At 36.6% G+C, this 11999-nt stretch overlaps 1 long non-coding RNA gene across 1 annotated transcript in view; it reads left to right on the forward strand.

Annotated features, from left to right (window-relative positions):
• Window positions 1-395: 395 nt before the first annotated feature.
• The window catches only part of LOC104850558, a 51312-nt gene continuing 39708 nt past the window's right edge, over window positions 396-11999 (forward strand). Inside the window, exon 1 of the long non-coding RNA XR_777004.3 lies at window positions 396-434. This is a non-coding gene — a long non-coding RNA (uncharacterized LOC104850558). The remainder of the gene's footprint in view (window positions 435-11999) is intronic.

An 11999-nucleotide genomic window follows, 5' to 3' on the forward strand; every position in this document is an offset into this window, starting at 1 on the left:
CTTTGATGAAATGCCTATGTCTTTTGTCTATTTTCTAGTTAGATTGTTTTTTATTTTTAAATTTCACTATCTTTTAAAAACAGTCAAATATTTGTTGAGTATATGGTTTGAAAATACTGTATACCCTCTCAGTATGACATGTCTTTTCTTTCTTTAACAGGATCCTTCACAGAAAAAAATTCTAAATATCTTAACATTTTCCCTTTTATTTATTTGTTTTACTACCATAGCTAAGAAATCTTTGTCTTCATATAACTCCTGAATATTTTTTCCTATATTTGTAATGTTTTATAGTTTTATATTTTACAGTTCAATCCATTTGACTTTTTCTTTGTTTTTTTGAGACAGGGGGTTTGCTGTGTAGCCCAGGCTGGCCACAGAGTCATGATCCTTCTTCCTCAGCCTCCTGAGAGCTGGAATTACAGGCATCTCAGGTACAGTGGGTCCAAGATTCATTTTGAATTAATTTTTTGTGAAACATATTAGGTTTAAGTCAAGATTTATTTAGTCAATAATGAACATTGCAATTATCCCAGCACTCTTTATTCAAAAGATTGTCCTTTTGCCATTTAATTGTCTTTGCACCTTTATGAAAAGTGTGCTGGGTTTATCAATTTTTGGGCTTTTCCTTTTCTTTCTTTTTGAAATTCTGGGAATTGAACTTAGGGCCTTGTTATGCTAGGCCAGCACTCTACCACTGAGCTATATCCTTAGCAGAATCTCTGGACTTTCTCCTGTTTCACTGATCAGTTTAGCATCTCCGCCAGCACCATGCTGTCTTAGTTACTATATCTATTAAGTTTGTCTTAACGTTGGGTAGATTGATTCCTATCTCTGTATTATTTTTTCTTTTTTGCAAAATTATTTCAGCTATTATAGTTCCTTTATCTTTCTATGTATATTCTGTAATAAACTTGTCTATGTCCAACAAAAACATAACTGGAATTTGTAAAAACAGGGTCAAATCTACAGCCTTGAGTATGCTAGCCAGGAACTCTACCACTGAGCTACATCCCCAGCCCCAGAACTGAGATTTTGATATGAACCATGTAAATCAACTAGGTAAAAGTTGGTATCTTCGCTATGCTGAGTAACTAGGAAATGAAAAAAATTTAAATTTGTTTCATTAGCAGTTTATAATCTTCAGCATGCAGGTCTTTTTCATGTTTTCATATACTTTTAACTAAATGTACATTTTAAATGTATTGTGTTGTGATTTTTGTTCTGTTCTGTTCTGTTTACTGAGATGGGGTGTTGCTATGTAGTTCGGGCTAGCCTTGAATGCAGTATGTGGCCAAGGCTGGCATTTGACTTGCAGTGGTCCTGCCTTAACCTTTCAAGTGCAGAAATTACAGGCGTGTGCCACCACACCTGACTTGGGATTTTTTTGTTTCATTAAACTGTAACTGAAAAATGAAAATAGAGTGTCTTTAAGGTATATGTAATTTTTGTTTTGTTTTGAGACAGGGTCTTCATGTGTAGTTCAGGCTGAAGTAAGAATCCTCCTGTTTCAGCCTTCTGAGTGCTGGGATTATAGGTGTATGCCACTATACCTGGGTGCAGTGTTTCAGTATATGATGTGAAATGACTGTCACAGTCAATTTAATTAACATGTCCATCATCTTACATAGTTACTGTTGTTGGTTTGTGTGTGTGAGTGGTGAGAGCACTTAAGAGCTACTTTCTTAGCAAGTTTTAAATGCAATCATACCTTGGCACTCAGCTGATTTAAAACTCCTTGAATTTGGTACTTGCTTTATTTTGAGTCCAAAATTTTGTCCTGGCTGGTGCTCCCTTATTTGTTTGGTACTCAACGTGGAACCTAGAATTTCTCAGTGTCTACTGACTTGTTACTTGCTACTCTTTTCATGACCCAAAATTTGTTTGGTACGTGTTTTGGATACTCATCATGCCCCCCAGAACCAGTTAATAGCAAGTAGCAAGATACCTCTGTATATGTTGTTATTTTGTCTTCTTTTATTAAGTTTATTGGTACATTTTATGGATACAGTACAGCTACATTCGTCATTGGGATCTTGTACCTTTACATGATGTATCTTGGTTTTTATGTTTTCCTCATTCTCCTGCACTCCCTTCAACCCCTCCAGCACTCCTTATTTACGAAGACTTTGTTTCCATTTTTTCTTTTCATATTTTTTCCTTTCCCTTCTTTCTGTTCCCCTACCCCTCCCACTTCTCCTACCCCTTTAGACCTTTTCTTCCTAATACACATTATCAATTATACTTTGATCCTTATTTACACTTTTAGTTTCTCACACCAGAGAAACTATTTGGTATTTACACAAGCATGTCCTATTTATTTCACCTAAGAGTACGGCCTCTATTTGCATACATTAGCTATGAATGTCTCTAGTTTCTCATTCTTTATGGCTGAGTAGTACTCCATTTTATTTTTAAAAAAACGCATCTTCATCCAGTCTCTAATTGATGGGCAATTGGGCTGTTTCCAAGTTTTAATTATTATAAACTGTGGCACTATAAACATGGATGCACATATATCACTATGGTATGATTCTTTTAATTTTGGGGGGAAGATACCCAGCAGAGGAATAGCTGGGTCAAATGGGACTTCTAATCCTAGTTCTTTGAGGTATCTTCATGTTGATTTCCACAGTGATTGCACCAGTCTGCACACCCATCAACAATAAAAAAGGGCTCCTCTCTCCACACAACCCCACCAGCATTTGTTATTGTTTGATTTCTTGACAGCAGCCATTCTTTCTGGGGTGAGGTGTAATCTCAGTGTTGTTTTCACCTGCATCTCTTGAATGACCACTGATGCTGAATATTTTTGTCATATGTTTATTTGCTGCTTTTACTTCTTCATGCAATAAGTGTCTGTTCATTTCAGATGCACATTTTTGAATTGGTTCTTTGGGGGGCCTGATTTTTTAAAAAATTCATTATATGTTCTAAATAATAGTCCTTTGTTTGAGGAACAGCTGATAAAAATTTTTTCCCTACATTATAGGTTGTCTTTTAGCTTTGTTGGTAGTTTTGCTTGCAATGCAGAAGCTTTTTAATAAGATGAGATCCCTGTTATTGATTCTTTGTGCTAATTCCCATGCTACTGAGGTTTTGTTCATAAAGTCTTTTCCTATGCCAGTGTCTTCAAGAGTTATAAGTAATTTATCTTCCAGCAAGTTTAGTGTTTCTGTTTCAGTATTTACATCTTTGAACCATTTTGATTTTAGTTTAGTGCATGATGAAAGATATGGGTCTAATTTTAATCTTTTGCAGGTTGAAATCCATTTTTTCCAACATCGTTTATTAAAGAGGCTATCTTTCTTCCAGTGAAGGTGTTAGCTCCTTTGTCAAAATAAGGTGGCTGAGTATGTCCAAAGTTATTCATATTCTTATTTGTTCCATTGAATTTGGGTCTTTTTTATTTGTTTGGTTTTTGCTAGTATTATACTGTTTTTTATCACAGTAGCTTTGTAATATAATTTCAGGTCAAGGATTGTGATGACCCTGCCTTTGTTGCCCAGAATTGTTTTTGCTATACTAGGTCTTTTCTTGTTCCAATAGAATTGTCTTATCTAACTCTGTGAGATGTTTTGGTATTTTGATTGGGATCACATTAAATCTGTATAACAATTTTCAAAGTATGGCCATTTTCACTATATTGGTTTTCTATCCAAGAACAAGGGATATCTTTGTTTTTGTTTTTTTTTTTTTTTGTACCAGGGATTGAACTCAGGCCTCTGTGCTTGTGAGGCAAGTGGTGGAACCACTGAGCTAAACACCTAGCCCCTTAATATTTTGTTTTGTTTTTGTTTTTGTGGTCCAGGGATTGAACTCCAGACCTTGCGCTTGTGAGGCAGGTGGTGGCACCACTGAGCTAATCCCTGGCCCTATCTTCATTTTCTGATGTCCTCTTCAATCTCCTTTTTCAGAGTACTGTAGTTTTCAGTGTAGAGTTCTTTTACTTCCTTTGTTACATTGATTCCTAAGTATTTCAGGTTTTTTTTGGATATTACTGTGAAAGGTATTGTTTTCCTAATTTCTCTCTCAGTGTTATTTGTGTATAAGAATGCTATTCTTTTTTTGTACCAGAGATCAAACTTGGGACTTTGGGCTTGCGAGGCAGGTGGCGGAACCACTGAGCTAAATCCCTGGCTCTGCTATTCATTTTTGAGTGTTGACTCTTTGTTCAGCTACACTACTGAATTTGGTTATTACATTTAGAAATCTTCTGGTGGATTTTTTTGGGTTTTCTGTGTAGAGTATCATGTTATCCAAGAATAATGAGAATTAACTTCTTCTTTTCATATCTTTATTCCTTTTATTTCTCTCTTGTCTAATTGCTCTGGTCCATATTTTCAGAAGTATATTGTCTAAGAGTGATGACAGTGGACATCTTGTTTTTGATTTGGAGTGAAAGCTTTAGTGAAATTGAAAGGGAAGCAATATTCCCAAATTCATTCCTGGAAGCAAGCATTACCCTGATACCCAAACCAGAGAAGGATCTAGTCAAAAAAGAGAACTATAGGGCAGTCTCCCTAATGCACATAGGTACAAAAATTCTCAGTAAGATACTGACAAACAGAATGCAGCAAATCATTAAGAAGATTATACACTGCGACCAAGTAGGATTCATCCCAGGGGTGTAGGGTTGGTTCAACATATGCAAATCAATAAATATAATATACCATATTACCAGAGCCAGGGACAAAAACCATATGATCCTTTCAATAGGTACAGAAAAAGTGCTCGAGAAAGCCCAATGTCCATTTATGATAAAAACCTTACAGAAAATTAGGATATATGGTCTTTATTTCAACTTGATAAATTCCATGTTTTACAAACCAACAGCCAACATCATACTAAATGAACAAAAACTGTTGCCTATGCTTTTGATGTCATGTGCAAAAAGTCATTGCTAAGGCCTCTTGTTAAGGAGCTTTCCACCTGTTTTCTTAAAAGGAGTTTTATAGTTTTCAGTGTTATGTTTAAGCCTATAATATATTTGAAATTAATATTTGTATGTGCTGTAAATCAGGACCCAAGTTCTTTTTCTTTTTCCTCTGTCTCTCTTTGTCTTTCTCTTCTTTCTAAGTGGATATCCATTTTTCTCAGCACCATTGTTTGAAGCTACTATCCTTTTCCAATTATGTATTCTTGGTGGCTTTATTGAAGGTTAGTTGGTTGTGTAAGCATTATTTCTGGTCTTTCTAGTTCATTTATTTCTTGTTATTATAATACTATTCTTCTTTGATAACTATTGCTTTCTAATATAATTTGAAGTTAGTATTGGCAACAAGCCCGAGACTCATTTGGTTGGTGCAGAAATAAAGAACTTAGACACCAGGAAATCTCCAGGTAAATGTACTTCTGCAGAAGGGTGCAGTCCACCCCTAAGTCGAGGTAGCGAGCACACAGAGAAGCAGCAACAGTCTCCCTTCCTGTCCTAATGCATGAGAAGCAGCTGACCTTTTCCCCCACCCGCCAGGTTGAGGGGTCGCATTCTGTCCTGATTGGCTAGTCTGTGTGGTGTATGGGGAAGCCCTAAAGGATTGCCAGGCAGCATTGCTAGAGGAGGTTGGGGGAAGGGAGACCTGATTGTCCGTGGTGGGAAGTTTCCCAGAGTCCAGACCTCAGACATGCTTTTATAATTGTAACAACTACAACCCTGGTATTGGGGTGAAGTAAAGTTCAAGATGCAGGCACCCCTTCTTACGTCCTTCGATAGAAGGGCCGCAGTTGTTCACATTTGCAAATACTGTTCTTCCAGCGTTTTCTCAAGATTCCTCTACCTGTTTGGGGCTTTGTGATTCCACACAAATTTTATTCTATGTTTTCTTTTCTATATTGATTGAATCTGTGCATTTGAGTTGTATGGACATTTTGGCAGTATTGATTTTTTTCCATTCCATGAACACAGGATAATTTCCCATTCTTAATCTCTAGGACTAAACAAACAAAATGAAATATATTTTATTTTGTTATTTTTTGTTTGTTTGTTTAGTTCTGGAGATTAAACCCAAGATTATATTGAGCTATATCCTCAGCACTTTAAAAAAATTGACACAGGGTCTTGCTAAGTCATTGAGTTGCCCAGGCTGGGCAACTGATATTTTGTATATTGTTTTTCACTCTACAGTTTTATTGAATTCATTTTGAGTTTTAAGGTTTTCTTGCCAACTCTTTAGGTTTTTATGTACAGCATAAGATCAAATCAGTAACATTTTACTTCTTCCTTAACGATTTGGATGCCTTTTACTTCTTTGTCTTTCTAATTCCTCCGACTAGAAATTTTAGTAACATACTGCATAGAAGTGGTAAGAGTGGCAATCTTTGTCTTCTTCCTGATCTTAGAGGAGCTTTCCATTTTTCCCCATTCAATAGGAGCTCAGCTGTGAACTTGTCATATATGACTTAATGTGTTGAGGTTTATTCTTTCTACACTTAATTAGTTGGGAGTGTTTATCATGAAAAGATACTGCATTGTGTCACATATTTCCTGCATTGAGATGCTATTTATCATCACCTGATATTTATCCTTTATTCTGTTAATGTGGTATCATAGGTTCATATATGTTGAACCAAGTTTGCATCCCTAGGGATAACTTTCATGTGATCTTGGCATATGATCTTTTTTGGGGGGGATCAAACTCAGGTCTTTGCACTTGCAAGGCAGGCAGCGGAACCACTGAACTAAATTCCCATACCTGGTGTATGATCTTTTAATGTGATTTTGGATTTAATTTAATTTGAGGTTGAGTTTTTGGCATCTATATTCTTCAGATTGTTGTTAAATAATTTTCTTTCATTGTAGTGTACTTCTCTGGCTTTATGTCAGGGTGATTTTGGCTTTATAGAGTGAGTTTGGAATAGTTCTCATTTATTTAATTTTTTGGAAGAGTTGAAGAATTCCTGATAACCTTTCTTTAAATGTTTGATAGAATTCACTAGTGAACCATCAGGTCCTGGAATTTCATTTTCTGGGAAACTGAATTGCTGATTGGTATCCTTACTCATTATTGATTAACTTGTATTTCTCTTTCTTCATAATTTAATCTTGGGCAGTTATATTTGTCTGGTAAATGATTCATTTCTTCTCATTTTATAGCATTTTAGTATGCAAATTTCATGACCCTTTATATTTCTGTGGTATCATTTGTAATCTATCATTTTTCATTTCTGATTTTATTTGACTTTTCTCTTTTTTCTTAACCTACTAATCATTTTTGTTTGTCTTTTCCAAAAAAGTTTTAATTTTCTTCATTTTTGCTTTTAAAGTCTTTAGATCATTTGTCATTTTACTGATTATTATATTTCCTCCCCTCTATTAACTTTGTGTTTACTTTTTTTTTCTAGTTTCTTGTTGCATGAAATTAGGTCGCTTATTTGAGATAGTTTTTTTTTCATGTAGGTGTTTATTGCTATAAATTCTCTTTCAGTACTGCTTTTGCTGTATCTTGTATATTTTGATAAGTTGTGTATTCATTTTAATTTGTCTCCTGATATTTTTTCTTTGTTGGCCCATTGTTTATATGCTCTTAAAATTCTATGTATTTGTGAATTTTCTAGTTTATCTCCTATTAATTCATTTCTGTTTTTATATTGTAATTTTATTTTTTATTTTTTGAGACCTAATCTCACTGTCTAGCCCAGGCTGGTCTTGAACTTGCTATGATCCTCCTGCCTCAACTTCCTGAGTGTTGGTTTACAGGTATGTGCCACCTCACCTGTGGCAGCATTATAATTGAAAATAATGTTCCATAGTATTTTAATCCTCTTAAAATTGTAAAGACCTCCTTGTTCTAGCATATGATGTGTTCTGGAGGATGTTTTATGTGCATGTGAAGAGTGTGTATTCTGCTGCTGTTGGGTGAAATATGTGCATGACTCTTCGGTCCAGTATTTTCTGTCTGGATAACACATTCTTGAAAGTGAGATATTTAAGTTCTCTTTTATTTTATTGTTTTTTCCTCAGAATCTTTTAATATTTGCTTCAAATATTTAGGTGCTTTGATTTTTGGGTATATATATAATTTATATTATATATATTATATATATATATTCACAGCTATTAGATCCTCTTAATGAATTTGCCCCTTTATCATTCATTATCTAATGGCATCATTTGTTGCCTTTTGTATTTTTTAAATTTAAAATTTACCTTTTGTGGTATCAACATTGAGATCGACCTTGAGGTCCTTAGTGCTTCAGCTTCCTGGGGCCCTGGGATTACAGGACTGTGCCATCATGCCTAGCTATATTTTTTAGTGCTCAAAAGTGATTATATGACCAATGCCTTCAGTGTGGTACAGATTAGTGTGGTAATCTATGGAATGCTATGATTGGGGAGTAAGAACTACAACAAATGACATGTGAGAGACTACCCAGGCTTTGTGGGAGCAAAAAGCTGATATTATTCTGACTAGGTGAAGACAGGCTGAGATTAGAAGATGTGAGCAATTGGGCAGAGAAGAAATTAAGTTTTTTTAGGGTTTAGCAATGGGGATTGTAACCCTAAGGGATCTGGGATGGAATGCTTGGGGTCAGAAGTAAGAACTACAACAAATGACATGTGAGAGACTACCCAGGCTTTGTGGGAGCAAAAAGCTGATATTATTCTGACTAGGTGAAGACAGGCTGAGATTAGAAGATGTGAGCAATTGGGCAGAGAAGAAATTAAGTTTTTTTAGGGTTTAGCAATGGGGATTGTAACCCTAAGGGATCTGGGATGGAATGCTTGGGGTCAGAGTTCCCAGAACAGTCAGAGCAGGTGTGTGGATAACACCAGACTTCTCCGTGCCAGGGGTACTGCACGTTCTGCCCTAAATCTCCTTTGTTACCGTCTGTTCTGTTTACTGAGGACAGCGTGGCCCGTTAGTGGGTTCCTGTTGTTGGTGGAGGGCGGCATGTTTCCGAGAGCCCCACTTAGGTCGGGCATGACAAGAAGTCCCTCGGCATTAGGAGGCTTTTCACACATGTGGGGATGAGAGGGCAAATGGCTGTCTGGAGCCGTGAAATGAAAAAGCAACTACCCTGAAGGGAAGACATCCTCAGCTGAAACGGCAGTCTCCGTCTGAATTGAATTAGCTGGCCTCCCGTCCGCGAGGATGGAGAGCACACGAGAAGCCGCAGAGGCAGAGTGAAAGTAAAGCTTAACTTAACGCCCGTGGACCAGCCTCTGTTCACATGCAGGAGACCGGCCCCGTCCAGCGCGGCAAAGGAGGAAATATTCTTTGGTGGGGTGGGGCTGGAATGACAGATAAGGCGCATCTGACGTACATTGATTGTTTACAGAGTTTGAGTGTTTATTAGCAGGTGGGCTCAGGCATGGTAATGGCTCACTTGTGACACTTGCAACATGTTTATTGGGTAATTTAAAATATGAGGTTTATATCTCATTTGTATTCTGGTGAAATGACGAAACCCTTTTAGAGACAAAGACATTCCTGGGATGAGGAAGTTGGCTCTGACCTATGTGAGGCAGGACAGACCCAGATATGCTGAACAAAGAAAATTTCAGGTAGGGAATTTTCCCATAGTAAGTCCAGCTTGAACCATATAGACAAAATTCCCCTTTCAAGCAGCATCTGTTTCCTAAGAACTTGGCAATTGTTTAAAAGTGGTTTTTGGTTTTGCTAAGTAATGAATACATTCATATGATTCAAACTCCAAAAGTAAAAAGTTTTCCATCACCCCTTCTGTGCCTCCACTCACCCAGCAGCAGGCATGGTATAGCACACACCTGCAATCCTGGCTACTCAGAAGTCTGAGGCAGGAGGATCAAAAGGTAGGGGCAGCCGGAGCAATTAAACAAGACTCTATCTTGACATAAGAAATGGGAGGCTAAAGGCTTAATACAGCTCTGTGGTAGATGCCTTTGGATTCAATCCTTAACCCATAAAACAAACCAAAAAAAACCATTACTGTACCCTGACCACCCAATTCTTTTAGTGAAGCATTACAGGCATTGCTATGATATATTGTTTTTATATTTGCAAGTCTATCTGTAGAAATTTTTTTTGAGACAGGGTCTCACTATGTAGTTGAGATTGACTTGGAACTCACTATGTAGCCCAAGCTGATCTCAAACTCACAGTGATCCTCCTGCCTCTGCCTCCCGAGTGCTGGGATTACAAGCGTGCGCTACCATGCCCAGCTGTAGAATAGTTTTTTTGAAATGGAATTATTGGACCAACTCTATGTGCATCTATAGTTTTGACAGATGAGAAATATCTTTTGTAAAAAATCAGCTGTATTTTTGATAGAATCTATTACAGTGTGTCTCACTGTTTTAAGCGTGCAAGTTGATGGATTTTGACAAATATATCATTACCATAATCATGATATAGAACATCTCTATCACTAACATTTCACAAAAGGAAGTTGCCTTTTGGGCTTTAACAGTTAATTCCCTCATTCCCACCCATGCCTCAACTACTAATCTGTTTTCTGCATTTACAGTGTTACCTTTTCCAGAAATCCATATAAATGGGTAAATGTTTCTGAGTTCTTTTGCTTAGCATATGGATCAGGTCATTCATCCACGTTATTGCATACAGCATGTTTCGCAATAATACTTTAAAATTGTTAGTAGTGTTCTATATTGTGAGTGTATTGCAGTTTATCTGTTCACTAGTTGATAAACACTTGGGTTTTTCTAGTTTTGCTCCATTAGAAATAGTGCTTGCATGAGTCTTTAGGTACAGTTTTTAGCTTTCATTTCTCCTAGGTACTGTACATACCTAGCAGTGGAATCACGGGCTATATGATAAGGTAATACTTAACTTTAGAAGAATTGCAGTATTGTCTTCTACAATAATGGTACCATTTTGCATTTCTATTAGCAATTAGAGTCCCAGTAGCTCCACACCATTACCAATTCTTGGTACAGCTCGTCTTTAATTTTAGTTGTTCTAGTGGGTATGTAGAATTTCATTGTACTCTGAATTTGATGATGGCTAATTGTTATATGACATTCACATGCTGAGTTGATATTTGTATACAATCTGTGAAGAGCCTGCGCAAATCCATCTTATGGCCATATTTTAATTACACTGCTTTTGTTATTGCTAAGATGAAAGATCTTTATATGTTTTAGAAGCAAGCCCTTTGTCCAGATAAATGCTTTGCAAGTATCCTGTGTTTGTGGCTTGCCTCTTTATTTTCTCTTCAGTTCTTTATCATGATCAAATATTTCTAATTTTAATGACATAGTAAATCTGTTCCCTAGGCTTCTCCTATTTGTAGCTTCACTACCATGGGTAAGGAAACCTTCCTTCTGTTCTGGACTGTGGCTGTTGTTCGAGGTTCTGACTTCCATTAACTGCTTCTTGTTCTCTTTGCTTCAAGGCATTTGCACATTTTTCAGGTTTTTTTTTAAATTTTAAATTTAATTTATTGTTACATTCTAGGTAGACAGTACAGTTACACTAATTACTGAGATCTTGTACCTTTACATGCCAGGTCTTGGTTCTCATTTTTTCCCCTTGTTCACATCCTCCCTTCACCCCCTCCTCCCCTCCCCACCTTCAAACACTTTAATTCCTTTTTACATTTTCTCATACTTTTTTCCTTTTCCCTTATTCCCCTTTCCCTATCCTTCTCACTGTCCCTACACCTTTGGTCCTTTTCTTCCTATTTCACATTGCTAATTGTCCCATTAGGATCTTGAGTACTATTTTAGTTTTTCACACCAGAGAAACTATTTGGTATTTGCATATGTGTGACTTATTTATTTCACTTAGGAGTATATCCTCATGTACCCATTTACCTATGAATGAATCTACTTTATCATTCTTTATGGCTGAGTAGTATTCCATTTTATAGAAATACCACATCTTATTTATCCAGTCTCCAACTGATAGGCAAATGGGCTGTTTCCAAGTTTTAGCTATTACAAACAGTGCCGCTATAAACATGGATGTGCATATATCACTGTGGTATGATTCTTTTAATTCTTTTGGAAAGATACCCAACAGAGGGATGGCTGGGTCAAATGGAACCTCTAATCCTAG

This window comes from Fukomys damarensis, unplaced genomic scaffold (assembly GCF_012274545.1).
Source record: "Fukomys damarensis isolate Sample0158 unplaced genomic scaffold, DMR_v1.0_HiC HiC_scaffold_27, whole genome shotgun sequence".
Lineage (NCBI taxonomy): Eukaryota > Metazoa > Chordata > Mammalia > Rodentia > Bathyergidae > Fukomys > Fukomys damarensis.